Here is a 15,325-nt window from a genome sequence, read left to right as displayed (position 1 = left end):
ATAGAAAGGCGCCTACCTGAGCCAGGTAAGTGTCTAACCTAAAGCAAGGCTAAAGTGGGCAGCTGCTGCTTACCTGCAGCCATCTGATTCCTTGGTCACCCCTGAGAAGGTAGGGGTAGGAGACAGATTCCCTCTTCTGGATCTACAAAGGAGCACCTGCTGGAATCACTATGAACTCCCATGCCAAGCTCAGGCATGTGAGAGCCACAGCTCCACCACTGCCTAGGGCCAAACTCATTAATGCAACAAATACTTACTGGGCATGGATTATGTTCCAGGCACTGTTCCAGGTGCAGGGGGATATGCTAATGATCACACGGGCAAAGCTTCCTGCACTCATGGAGGTGATATTGTCCAGCAGGGCTCAGCAAACTTTTCCTCTAACAACCAGATAGTAAATATGTTTGGCTTTGGGTGCTATAAGGTCTCCATCGAAAGGATTTAACTGCCTTCCCAGTAGGAAACCATCCACAAATGGGTGTGGCTGAGTGCCAATAAAACTTTATTTAGAGACACTGACCTTTGAATTTCATTTCATGCATCCTGAAATAAAAGCGATCCCCCCCTGCCCAACCATTTAAAAATGTGCAGATATATAAGACATTCTTAGCATGAGGGAGGGCAAAATAAATACAGATGATGCCAATAATAAAAAAAAATGGAAACATACACAACACTTAGATGTGCCAGGTATTGTTCTAGTGCTTATGTAAATTAACTCATTTAATCCTTACAATAACTCTGGGAGAGCTGTATCCGTTATTGGCTCCACTTTACTGAGAAGGAAAGAGGGAATGCAGAAATTTACATGGAGTGATACTACCAGAAAACTGTGTGGCCAGGATGCTGACCCAGAACCCCAATGTGCATGCCTTGTTCCTATCCTGCTCATAAAAACCCAATGAAGTGATCAATTATTTAGCACCTTTGTTGAGCAGACAATCCTAGGCATCAGATCTATAGTACAGGAAGGAAACTCCAAACAACCTTTTCAGACACGTGTCCTTGCCCTCAGTGTAAATCAGTTAATGGTAGGTGAGGACACCCACTGGTAGGGTCCCCCTACTCCCTTTGCTTTCAATTTCCTTGCTTTGACCAAATCACTCTCCCCTACCAAATCCTCTAGCTCCTCAGCGTTCCACATTCTGGCCACTTTTCAACTTGAATTTCACTGCCAGAATCATGTTGGCATCATTTTAACACTCCCAGATATTCGAAGAGAAAACATTCAAAGTTAAACAGCGCCTGAAGAGACAGAGACCCCTGGAGGTTTGAAGTCTGAGGGGATGGGGACGAACCTTGAAAAATAAAATCTCTTAACCAGGCATCTGTCCCCACTCACTCTGTCCCCCACCTCCAGCAAGCCTTGGCCTCCTGGTCTCTAAGGGAGGGGCAAGCAGGTGAAGGTACCCACTTCCCACTCTGGAAACTTGGGGAAAAATGCTTCTGGAATTAAACAAAGCCTCATTATATTTAAACTGCCAGCCCAGGATTTTCAGAAAAGTTTCCCCAAGTGTCACTGAGTATGTGTGCACAAACAATTACACACCAGCGTAGGATCACAGTAGGATGCACAAGTATGCATGTGTGTGGGTTCACGCACCGGGAGAAGGACCTAGCGAGGCTGCGACTCCCTGCAACCCCATGTTCGGTGAAGTGGACACTCGCACACCCTGTGCCAGGGTGGTGTAGGTTCTAGCAGTAATTCCAGATCCCCGGGTGGGGGTGGTGGTGGGGTGTTGCTGGTGTGTGGTGGTGGGGGGGGTGGTGGTGGGGAGTTGGGAGGAGGAAGCCCCGCAGCAATGGGTTGGGGAGGCGATTTCCCGGCCCCCCACTGAGGAAAAAGAGACGGGGAGGATTGTCCTGGAGCCAGGAAGCCAAGGGGGACCACTTGGGACTGGGGCACTCTGTAGGAGGCAGGAGAGGGCTGAGGATGGGAAGGGACCCAGCGGGGGCAGGGAGAGGTCAGGGTGCAACCTGGTGGGAAGAAGGTGGGAACAGCAGCCCAGGGAGGGTTCCACGAGTAAGAAGCTGGGAGACTCTCCCAGGAGGCTCCTCTGAGGGCCCGGAGGACAATGGTTCTCATGATAGTTCGGGCTTCCTCTGCCGCTGTGCAGGACGATGGCTAGGCAGACCCCTGAGTTCCTTTCCTCTGGGGGTCTGAGGACACACTGGACAAGTTTTGTTGGTCCTTCAAGGGCTCAAAAGCTGGGGAACAAGAACCCATCACTGGCCAATATATTTTTTTGTTTGTTTCTTTTTGCAGCACTCGGGATTGAACCCAAGGGCACTTTACCACTGAAATACACCCAGTTCTTTTTGTTTTGAGGCAGATATTAAAGTGCCCAGGCTGGCCTTGATCCCCTGCCTCAGCCTCCTGAGTCACAGGGATTACAGGCTTGTCCACTACAGGCCTGGACATGTGTAATTTTTGCTTTTATTTGTTTATTTCTTTGTTTTGGTGGGAGGAGTGGTACTGGGATTTAACCCAGAGCCTCTTGCTTGCCTGGCAAATCCTCTACCACAGAGGTACATCCACAGCCCTTTTCTTGTTTTGTATTTTGTTGGTTTATTTGTTTGTTTTTGCTTTTGATACAAGGTATTGATTTCAAGAGAGCTCCACCACTGAGCCAAATCTCAAGCTCTTTTTATAAATAAATTTTTAAGTTATGAGGCTGGTTTTGAACTTGTGATCCTTCAGCCTCCAGATAGAAGCTTTGAGTTGGTTGAGTCACTCAACCCCCACCCCTCCCCACCCCCACAAATAAGTCTCCAGTGAAATTTTTGCATTCACATTGAACAGACAGCCCTGGCCAAACCATTGTTAAAGAAGTAGGTGATACTGAGGCCGAAAACAGAGAACATCAAACTGTCAAACTCGCCAACTCCACAGCTGACCAGAGGCAGAAATAGAACCCAGATTCATGTCTCCCCACCCTCATCCCTGTGGAACATTATACTCTCTCAGTCCTGAAAGCAAATTGGCTTGTTTTCCAAGGCCAGATTCAAATTACTAAGTAAAAAGTAGCTGCTGATAGCTTTTCCTCTTCATTCACTGAACACCTTTTCTGTGCCAAAGCTTTACCTGAGAGTCCTTCCTGTATTGCCCAGAGCCTTCTGGTCAAATTGGGAAGACAAGGCTCAGTGATATAATGGAACTTACCTCTCGGGTCCACAGCAAAGCCAGGATTCAGCCCTGCATCTGGTACCTCATGTCCTGATTCTAGCCATTAAATCAGAACTTTGGGGGTACTAGAGAGTCAATGTTTTGTTTTTTAAATACCCAGGAATTTCCAACAAGTTGCACTGATGAAAACCACTGTAGTAAAAGTCAGAAAGAGACTTTCCAGTCCCAAGTTAGTAAGCTGGGGTCTCTGGGCCTAGTCATCTCCCTGGAGTGTCTTCTTTGATCTCCAGAGGTATTGTGTACAATTTTGAATTCATTACTAGAAACTAAAATCTATATTTTATACCAAAATCTGAATTTCTAACTTTTTCAACAGAGAATCAGAAGAAACCAATTCATGACTCATTTCCTTTCATTGCATGGATAAAATGACCAACAGCAGAGAAGGGCAAGGTTTTGTTCAGACATCCACAGCTCAGGTTGAGGGACAGAACTGGTGCTTTGGGAAAACCAGGCATCTTAGCTTTCTGACCTGACCCCAGACAACTGGAATCATTTTAAGATAGAGCTTTTCAGGCAAGCAGGAGTGGTACCTTGGCATGACAGCTTGAGGTAGGATAGAAGAGATACAAAAAAGACATTAAAAAAAGACAAAAAAAGGAAAAACAAAAGAAAAACACTTTTTCCTTTTATCTGAAAGCACTATTGTAAATTTTCTCATACTTTTACTCCCCAAGCCAGTTTTTCTCCCAGACCTGGCACTCCCAAATCATCACCCACAATCTTCAAGTCACAGGAAACTTACCACTTAAGAAAACTGCCCTGTGCACTGTTAATTAGCCCACTAATACATGCATTTTAAAAATTGGTTGAGAAAGGGAGATAGTAAAAATATAATATAGGGTACTTTCCTAACCTTATCTATTGATCAGATAATGGAGAAGATGTCAATCTAAAGATCCCTGGAACTCCCAGACCTCCATAAACCATCTGTGATCACCAGACTGATGTCATCTCCACATACCTGCCCAGGCCCATACTCAACAAGTTTCCTTTAAAAGAATAGCCCAAACCACAGAAGTGCTCTTACTCTTGAGATTGCCTGTATTCCTGCCCACCCCACCCCTTTTTTGTACTAGGGATTAAATCCAAGGAGCACTGAACCACTCTATAACCCCAGCCCCTATTTTTATTTTTTATTTTGAGACACGTTCTTGATAAGTTGCTGAGGCTGGCCTTGAACTCGTGACTCTCCTGCTTGAGCCTCCATAGTTGCTGGGATTATGGGTGGGCACCATGACACCTGGTTCGAATTCTCTCTTGAATGTGTACTCCTTGCTTTCTGAAATAAATCTGTGTACCCTAATATCTGATACAGGCTAGAATTCTTTACTGTCACATACATTAAGGACCCCATTGTCCCGAACTGAGGTCCTCATCTCTGGGACCTCATTGGACTCCCTCCAGTGACAAGACCTATCAGAAGCCAACCCCTTGGCTTCTACAGTCCTGTGCTTTTTGTTGCTCCACACTCTTGCAGGAGACCCAGGAGGCTCCAGCAAGTGAGTGAGCCTCCAAAGATGCTTTTAACAGCCCAGTACTCACAGGTGGGCATGTTAGGCTAGCTGGGGTGTTGTTAGGGGCAGGGTGGAATCCAGTGGAGAAAGAGCTATCTTGAGGAGGGAGCCAGGCAGATCTATAGGAATCAGATCCCCAAGTGAAGTCAAATGGACTGATTCACATTCTCAACCCCTTGGAATGAAAGAGGGGGCTGGGGTTCCTTTCTCCCCACACTGCAGAATGGCCAACTGAGGTTAGAACAGACATAGGTGAAGGTGAGCCCTGGGAGAGACCATGGGAACTGAACTTGGGTAGAGGTGGCAGATGGGCTTCATCTCACATGCCATCTGACATGGGGGGAGAAGGGCTTCCAAGGTGGGTACTGCAGGAAGCAAGGCCAAGATTGGAAGGGTGAGGGTCAGCATAGCATGGGCAGGAGGTGGGGGCCAGATTGGACAGGCCATGAGGTGATTAAGATTTGATTCATCATAGGAGAGATGGGAAAATGCTGACAAGGGTTTTAGGGGTTAAAGACCAACTAAGGCCAGAGGACTCTGCAGGCTGCAGAGTAGGAGCAGAGCCAGAACCATGACTATTAGAGCTGTCAGATAGATGCAGTGCTGGGGGCTGGGTGGTGGCTCAGTGGTAGAGCACTGGCCTAGCACGTGCGAGGCACTGGGTTAGGCATAGATATAAATAAATAAAATAAAGGTATTGTGTCCCTCTGGAACTTGACAAACAAGGCACAGTGCAGGACAGGGTGACCAGATGGGTGTGGAGATCCAGAGACACCCCTATCCCCCCTCCTCCCCCCCCACACAGAGCACAGGCCAGATTATAAGGACCTGTGCCCAAGTGGTAAGCTGGGATCAAGTTACTGCCAGCTACCGAGACACACTCCCAGCTGTTTCCATAAGTCAGATTGGCAGCTGGGAACCTTCTCTTGGTCTCCAACTCCTTAAAAACCAGCAAAACAGCTGGCCCATGCCTGTAATCCCAGTGACTTGGGTGGCTGAGGCAGGAGGATGTGAGTTCAAAGCCAACCTCCGCAACTTAATGAGGCCCTAAGCAACTCAGTCAGATCCTGTCTCTAAATAAAATATTTTAAAAAGGGATGGGGATGTGGTTTAGGCACCCCTGGGTTCAATTCAAGGTGCCAACCTCCACCCCAGCAGCTCAGATGTTCAAGACCAACAGGGCCATGAGGAACGAGGCACCTACAGGAGGATTGGGCCTGTGTTGTTACTGATTTAGCCTGTGATTTGAGGAGCCATACACCCCTTCTCAGGTCTTAGTGGGTGGGGGGCTGACGGTGGTCTTCCAAGCTGACTACATTGGCTAGATTTTCTCACCCCAACCATAAACAATATGGCCATAGTTGTTACTGATTTAGCCTGTGATTTGAGGAGCTATACACCCCTTCTCAGGTATTAGTGGGTGAGGGGCTGACGGTGGTCTTCCAAGCTGACTACATTGGCTAGATTTTCTCACCCCGACCATAAACAATATGGCCATAGGACAAGGGCTGCAGAAGATTTTGGAAGTGTGGGCTGAATGGCCACTTTCGAGGCAGAGAAGAGGTATATCAAGGACACCTTGTGCGTTTCAGGATGAAGTCTGTCCAGCAAAGGCCACAGATCTCTCAAGACAGTCCCTGAGGGTACTTCTTATCATATGTCCTCAGTTCAGAGGCCTCTGAGCTCATGGAGCAGTTTGCAGATACACCTGGCCGCTATCAGGGCAGCAGCTGCAGGAACATCTCTGCCCAGGAAACCAGACCACCAAGGATCAAGAGGCTCTGGTCCCTGCCCAGGACCCCAGGAACAGCACCATCTCCCTTCTGAGGCTGCCTGTTGGGGTGAGCCAGAGGATGGACCTGCGGATGCAGGAAGGGCAGGGCCCCTCCCTACTCTGCCTCTTCTGCTCTGTGTCCTGGGGCAAGCCACATCCCCGCCTTGCCCAATGCCTGGGGCAGCAGTGAGAGCTGGAAGAGGAAATGAATTGAGCAGGAGCACCTGAGGCCACACGACCAGCGCTCTGTCCCAAGCCAAAGTCCAGAGTCCAGTGTTCACAGTTGGGCTGGACCTAGGAGGGGCTTCCAGGGACAGAGGAGGCTGACACTCAGGGTGGGATGAGATGGACATCATTATCCTAGGTACATGTATGACTGCAGAATGGTGCAACTCTACATCATGTACAACCAGAAAGTGAAAAATTCTACTCCATTTGTGAATAAGGAATTGAAAAGCTTTCTGCTATCATGTGTAACTGATTAGAACTAATAATAAATTAATTAATTTAAAAAAAAGAGTCACTGAGGTGGCCTTTGCATCTGGGCAGCTAAGGAGTGGGAAGGGAGGCAGCATCTTTGAGTTTGGAGTCTGACTTGTGTGGGTTCAAATCCTGACCCTGCCACTTGCTGTGTGACCTTGGGCAAGTTATTTAGCCTCTCAGATTTTTTATTTTCACATCTATAAAATGAGTTGAATAACTACAGCCAATATTAAAACCAAGTGCCTCTCTAATACTCCCAGCTACTTTGGAGGCTGAAAGAAGAAGATTGCTTGACCCTAAGAGTTTGGGCCCAGATCTCATTTTTTTTCACATTTAATCCACTTTATTTTATAATTAATATTTATTAATTATAAAATTAATTATAAATTAATTATAAAAGATATATTACATTCAGTAGAATTTATCTTTTATTATAGAGATTTGAATTTTGATAACCACTTACCATTAAATAACCACTTCCATAAACAACACAATAGTTCCTCTTTCAAAAAATTCCTTAAGTCTTTCAGAAGTAAATTTCTCTCCTAGCACCAGACTCTAGCAACCACTGATCTACTTAGGGTCTACTACTCGCTTTAACTTGAAGCACAGTCCTAGGAATCTGTAACTTTTATTGACTGATGCCTATCAAAGTCCTATAAAAATAAAACTTCTTGAAAAATACGATGTAAGAAATATTAGAATCACAAAAAATGTATTCAATGACTTTATAAATAGAGAAGAAACCATCTATTCTAATTGTCAAGGATTAGATTCAGGTCTTCAAAACAGGGTTTATATTTTTTCTCTAGGACGGGTTCTACATAATTAGCTTGGATAAGTAACAAGATTTCTGTGGCAGAATCAAAAGTCATTAATATATTATATCACATCAATACTCCTATTAAATAATTGGATTATGTGAATGTCTCATAGGATACTTCTTTTGAAAAGTAATTTAAAATGACTTGATGGGAGATACAATAGCAATTACAAAATTCTTACTAATAATAAAATTACTAAATTGTAGTTGTAACTAACCTCAGTTAGTCAGAATAATGGTAGCACAAGTCATTAGTTAACAAAGATTAATAATATAGATGGATAGAACAGGACCATGAAAAACGAGAGGACATTTAGAAGGTCTCAATCATCAGAACTCAAGTATAATATAATAATCAGTGAAAAAATTAGAATGGCACTTACTGAGATAAGGAAATAAAAGGAACACAGAATATCTGAATGTCAACTAGGGCTTTAACCATTCTGTGCAATCAGAAGAACCCAATAATGGATGATTGGTAAATAGAGGACAGTAAAGAGATTACCATAAATTTTCAAATTCTGAAACAGGACTTCTGCATCTAGGAATATTTAATTTTCCTTGTTCCTTAAAGTAAGTATATAACATAATGGTAAACAATGCACATAAAAGGAGCACAATAAAACTCTAAAAGTTGAAGTTAGAAAAAGACTGATGAGGAATGGAAAAATGATCAGACTTTGACCCCATTTCTTCCATGTAAATGTCAGTCAAGAGAAGTTGGCAAATTGGAAAGAAAAACAGGTGTAGATCGAGTACAAAGAAAGTAAGTCCAAGAACAGATGGATAGGTCCTTGGCACTAGACCAGAGACCCTGCACCTATTAGAAGAAAAAACAGGCCCAAATGTCCATCATGTCAGCTTAGAAACTGCATTCCTCAACAAGACCCCTAAAGAGCAAGAAGGAAAATCAAGAATCAATAAATGGGATGGATATTCAAACTAAAAAGCTTTTCACAGCAAAGGAAACAATCAAGAACCTGAAGAGAAAGCTTACAGAATGGGAGAAAAATTTTTGCCACTTGCACCTCAGAGCATTAATCTTTAGATTAATGCTATAAAGAGTTAATGCTATAAATAACTCAAAAAAACTGAACAGCATAAAAACAAATAACTCAATCAATAAATGAGAAAAGGAACTGAACAGATACTTCACAGAAAAAGAAATACTACTGGTCAACAAATATATGAAAGAAAATATTTAACATGTCTAGCAATTACAGAAATGCAAATTAAAACTACACTAAAATTTCATCTCAGTTCAGTCAGAATGGCAATTATCAAGAATACAAGTAATAATAAATGTTGGTAAGGTTGTGGGGAAAACGTTCACTCATACATTGCTGGAGGGATTGCAAATTGGTGCAATCACTCTGGAAAGCTCAGAAAACTTGGAATGGAATCACCATTTGACCTGGTTATCCTACTCCTAGGCATATACCCAAACAATTTAAAATCAGCATACCATAGTGACAAGGCCACATCAATGTTTATAGAAGCTCAATTCTTAATAGCCAACCTATGGAATAAACTTAGGTGTCCTTCAATAGATGATTGGACAAAGAAAATGTGGAATATATACACAATGAAATATTACTCCACCTTAAAGAAGAATCAAATGATACAATTTTCTGGTAAATGAATGGAACTGGGTACTATAATGGTAAATGAAATAAGACAATTCCAAAAAAAAATGAAAGGCCAAATGTTTCTCCCTGATATACATATGCTGATTCACAATAATCAGGGGGTGGAAGGGAATAACAGAAGTTAACTGGATTAGACAAAGGGGAATGAAGTGAAGGAAGAAAGAATGGTAATGGAAAAGACAATAGAATGAATGGCAATAACTTTTCTATCTTCATGTATGAATATATGACAGGTGTAACTATACATCATGTATAACCACAAAAATGGGAAGTTATACTCCATATATGTATAATATGTCAAATACATGTATAACCAAAGAGAAAAAATAATTTAAAAAAAAAAGAAAAAAGAAAAAGGAGGCACCAAAATGGGAGGGGGGTGGGGGGAAGAACAGACTGATAAATTGATCCTTTTAGCCAAAGGCAAAATCAAGAAACAACTTACCAAGACAGAATATTCTTAGATAATAGCCATTCTCCTCTAACAAAACACACTTGTGTGCACACACGCACACACATATACATACATGCAAAACACTGGCTTCATACCCATCTCTGGTAGAAATTCTGAATGGAGTACCTAGACATTCTCTATGCCAGGCTATAATCAGACACAGCATCCCCAGTATTGAAGTGGTATCCGAAATGGCTAAGAAGAAAGCCAGAACTTTTATCACTGATTTATTATAATAAGAACTTCCCTACAAACATGTAATTGAAGACAGGACTTCATCATACATATTCTCTTTTTCCAGTCCTACCCTACCACTGATATCACTAATGTCATAAAGTATCATGGTCCTTTACTCGCCCCTAGAGCATTGTCAGTGGATACATAATGGACCCAATTGCTACCTAATGGAATAAATTCCCTAATATTCATTGGTAATGAGGTCACCAACCTGGTGAAAGTTAAGGCCAGGTGAGGGACTAAAAGCAAAGCAGCTCTTTATTACCATAAAGAGGGTGTAAATGTAAACAGGATTCTGTTCTCCACATTCCCCAGAAGTAACAAATATTCTGCACCTCCTAGGTAGGAGTGGAGGCTAACTAAAGAACCTGAACTTTTATACCCACCTAACAATAACAAGGTAACATTTGTTTTTCCAACTGAAACAGAGTCAGAGAAAAACTGACAAAATACAAGGTTTAAATAAGATCTGAACTTTCAACATCATTTCAAGAGACATACCAACATTAACTCACACATGAGACTATTTTCTCAAGAAATAGTGGAAGCCAAATGAGAGAACACATTGCCTAGTTTCAGTATAATAATAAGAAAAGATACATTGAAGAAAACAGTGAAGAAAGATTTGCCTTTATCACCAATCCTTCAACTCTAGGGAGTACAGAGTAGCAAGAACTCAATAGGATAAATAAATAAGTAGGCAAAAGACTTAAATGGACACTTCTCATACAAATGCCCAATAGGCATATGAAAATACTCAACATAACTAATAATCAGTGAAATACAAATTACAACTACAGTAAGATGTTATCTCATTCCAGTAAGAATGGTTATCACTAAAAAGACTAAAGAGAAGAAAATAAGACTAAAGAGAACAAATGCCAATGATGGTATTCCCACTATTCATAGGAATGCAAATTAGTACAGTCATTATATAGAAAACAGTATGAAATTTTCTAAAAAAAATTGAAATATAACTACCATTTAATACTCCAATACCACTACTATGTATATAACCAAAGGAAATTATATCAGTATGTTTATATGATCTCTGAACTCCCATGTTTATGGCAACATTATTTATAATGGTCAAGAGATGGAAAGAACTGAACTGCCCATCAACAGATTGATGGACAAAGAAAATGTAGTACATAAACCCTATAGAATACTATTCAGTCATAAAAATAATAAAATACTGTTATTAGGAAAAATATGAATAAAATTAGAAATAATTATGTTATATCAAATATGCCAGGCATGTGTAGTATTCCATGACCTCACTTATGTAGAATTTAAAAACAGTTGATTTCATAAAAGTTGAGAATAGAATGATGACTATCATAGGCTAGGGAAAGTAAGGATAGATAAATGGGATATGGTTGATCAGTAAGGTACAAAGTTACAGTTAAAAATGAAAAGCTGCAGGGTACTACTGCACAATATGCTGACTAGAGATAACAATAATGTACATTTTAAAAAGCAAGAAGAAAGGATTTTGAAAGTTTTTACCGTAACAAAGTTATAAATTTAATATGATATAAATATTATACAATGTGTACATGTATCAAACTTTACATTGTATCTCATTAATGTATTTTAATGTGTTTGTTCAGTTTTTCTCAAATAAAGAAAAGCAATGGATGAAAGCAATTATACTAAAAAGGCTGGCTCTTTGAAAACATTAATAAAACTGAGAAAACTCTAGAAGACAAAAGGGAAAGAGCAGGACACAAATTACTAATATCAGAAATGTAATAGAGTATATCTTTATTGATACTCTAAAAGATAAGAAAAGAATATTGTGGAAAGATTTTCACAAGTGAATTTGGGGATTTAAATAAATATGAAAATATTTAGAAAAGTATAAGTCATTACAATTTACTGTAATATAGATGATTTTAATGCTGCTATGCCAATTAAGAAAAAATTAAAACCTCACAAAAATGAAGTCTTAATTATATAATTGTTTTACTGGGGAATATTGCTAAATATTTAAACTTTGAAGAACTAATACTAATTATGCATAATATTCTCAGAAGATTGAAGATGAGGGAACCCTTCCCAATCATTCTATAAATCTATTGTTATTTCTATTTCAGAATTAGAGAAATATAATAATATTTTAACTAACAAATATAAGAAAAAACTATAAATCAATATCTCTCATAATATAGATGCAGAAACCTTAAAAATATATTAACAAATACAATTAAGTAATGTATAAATTTATTTAAACAGCAGAACAAATTAGCATTTAATCTAGGGATTCAGTCCTGTTCAACCTTTGAAAATGAATCAACATAATCTGTCATATAAACCTACTTAATAAAAACTATTTAATAGTAAATAATATATTAAATAATTCAGAAACAGTAAACATATTTTTAGTATAAAAATTCTTAGAAAACTAAAAAATATGTTTAGTAAAGTTGAAACAAAACTAACATTATATGCATGACAAAATGAATTATTTTCCTCTATTTCTGGAAGCCATATCAGAATGTACACTTTCATCATTCCCATTAAGTATAAAACTATAACTTTTATCCAGAGAAATATGCAAGAAAATAAACCAAAACATTTCAACAGAAAAAGTACTCATTGGAGTTTCTATTTTCAGATAACAAATTTCTGTATAGAAAATCTGAACATACCTCTACAAAAATAATGTTCTAGATCTGAAAGTAAATCAAGAAAAGTTACAAGGTCTAAGAGCAACATGTAAAATTTAACTGCATTTCTCTACACCATTAATCAACAGGTTGAAAATTTAAAAATTAAATACCACCTATAAACATCCAAAAATAAATAAAGGGTGTTTTGGTAACTATATAGACACACACACAAAAAAATTAACCTTTATTTAATACCATATGCAAAAAAGAAACTCAAGAAGGCTAGTGAAAGAGCTAAAACTATGAAACTCTTGAAGGAAAAAAATAGAACAGAGTCAAATATTTATATCACTGAAATTACAAAGAATTCCCAAATACGATACCAAAAACACAATAACAAGAGAAAAAAATAAATAAGTTGAACATCACAATTTGAAAAATTCAAAGAACACAACTAAGAATCTTACAAGATCATACATAAAATGGAAAAACATGCAAATCATATATCTGTCAAGAAACTTGCACCTAGAATATGTAAGAGACATTTTTTTTAGTTATTGATGGACTTTTGTTTTATTTGTTATTTATATGTGATGCTGAGAATCAAACTTAGTGCGTCAAAGATACTAGAGAAGTTCTCTACCACTGAGCCACAACTCAAGCCCCTGTAAGAAATTCTTGACAACTAATAATAAATAAGATAACAGAATTTAAAAATGGACAAGGATTTTGAATAGATCTCTCTCAAAGACATGCAAATGATATAATTAGCATATGAAAATATACTCACTTATTATTCATCAAAGGTATGCAAATTAAACCAATTTGAATATCACTTCACATCTGCTAACTGATGTGAATCAAAAAAAGTTAGTTAATAGCAAAAGTTGATGAGGATATAGACAAATTAGAACAATAATATGTTGATGTTGTAAAATGGTGGCAAATGGTACAGCCCCCTAGGAATTAGAAGACATTTTGTCAAATGAATAGACATAAAATTATCATATGACCAAAAATTTTACTTCAAAAAGTATACCTAAATGTTGGGGATATAGCTCAGTTGGTAGAGTGCTTGCATCATGTGCATAGGGCCTAAGTTCAATATTCTGCACCATAAAAAAAAAGTAAGCCTAAGATATATAAAAATGTAGGTCTACACAAAAACTCATATAAATGTTAGTAACATCAAACAAGAGATGTTAAAACTAAATATACACCAACTACTAAATATATAATTAAAATATTCATATTATAGAATATTATTTAGAGATAATAAAGAATGGAATACTGATGGATGTAACAGTATGAGTACTACCTAGTAAAGACATCAGTTCTCCCCAAATGGATATAGGAGTTTAATTCAACTTATATACAGAAACTTGCACATAAAGATAAGGTTGTTCTAAATTTTGTGATTAAAAAAAGATATTGTACTATAATTTTGTAGTATTCAGTCATCAAGAAAACTGAGAGAAATGTACATAAGTCCTCTCTATTTTACTTTCACAATTTCCTTTAAGTCTGACCATAAGCTCTTGCTGAGATTCTGAATGTAGAAAAATTTTCAAACCTGGAAATCATTAACTGAATAATTCTAAAACACAATGACAAGTACATACACTAATGATCTCCTAGTTTACCCCACAGGCAACTATAACTATTCAAATAATATTACACTTGGTAAAAAGGAAACCAAAGATTTTCAGGACTTTTTAATATTCATTTCTAGTTGATGGCAATATCTGAAGGGTTCCTGTAACACTACAGCACCCCTACTGAAGAGGAATTTTATGAGGAAAAATGTAAATATTGTAGTCCTGGCTTGGTTTTGATTTACATTAGGTTTAGGTACATATATAGTGGAAATTTTCCTAGTCCAACAATGTGTAATTGCACCATACATATGTACATACTTGGTAATAGCTTAAAAATTTATTCATACATATGTGTGTGTGCAATTCATCATACATATGTTTGTGTATATGTTTATATATAGTAGAAGAGTGAAGGACTGAGATTAAGAATTTTTATTATACAAAAAGGCAAATCGTAAGGCTCTGAAGAATCCTGTTGTCCACAGTCACAAGAGAAAACACAAGAGTCCTTATCATTTTATGTATCTTTATTTTTTCTCAAAATAACTAAATAGATGTGGAAAATGAACTATGACAAAAATCAAACAATTCATAGGCAAAATTGCAGCTGATATACCCTTATGGTATCTTTAATAGAGAGAATTGGCATGGCCTCAGATACTTGGTACATAGCTACTGATCAGGAAAATGCATTGTTTTTCCACCTTTATCAGGGAGCATGATCTAAAATATTTCACATTAGTTGGGAAATGACCCATTACATATTTACAACAGTGTACTAAACTTTCCTAAGCTTTGTAATGTTTATTCCTAAGAGATTTAGGTCAGTTTGGCATGTTGCAGAATATCACACTGAATCAATATTCATGATTATAGAAATAAAATATAGATACAAACTCATACACTCCAGGAAATTAGGTTCAAGATATATTTTCCACTGGTTGATTGTGTAGGGGTCCAAAAGATTAGGAATGCTTCATCATCCTTT

Source organism: Ictidomys tridecemlineatus, chromosome 16 (assembly GCF_052094955.1).
Source record: "Ictidomys tridecemlineatus isolate mIctTri1 chromosome 16, mIctTri1.hap1, whole genome shotgun sequence".
Classification (NCBI taxonomy): Eukaryota; Metazoa; Chordata; class Mammalia; order Rodentia; family Sciuridae; genus Ictidomys; species Ictidomys tridecemlineatus.
Note: the sequence above shows the minus strand (reverse complement) of the source record.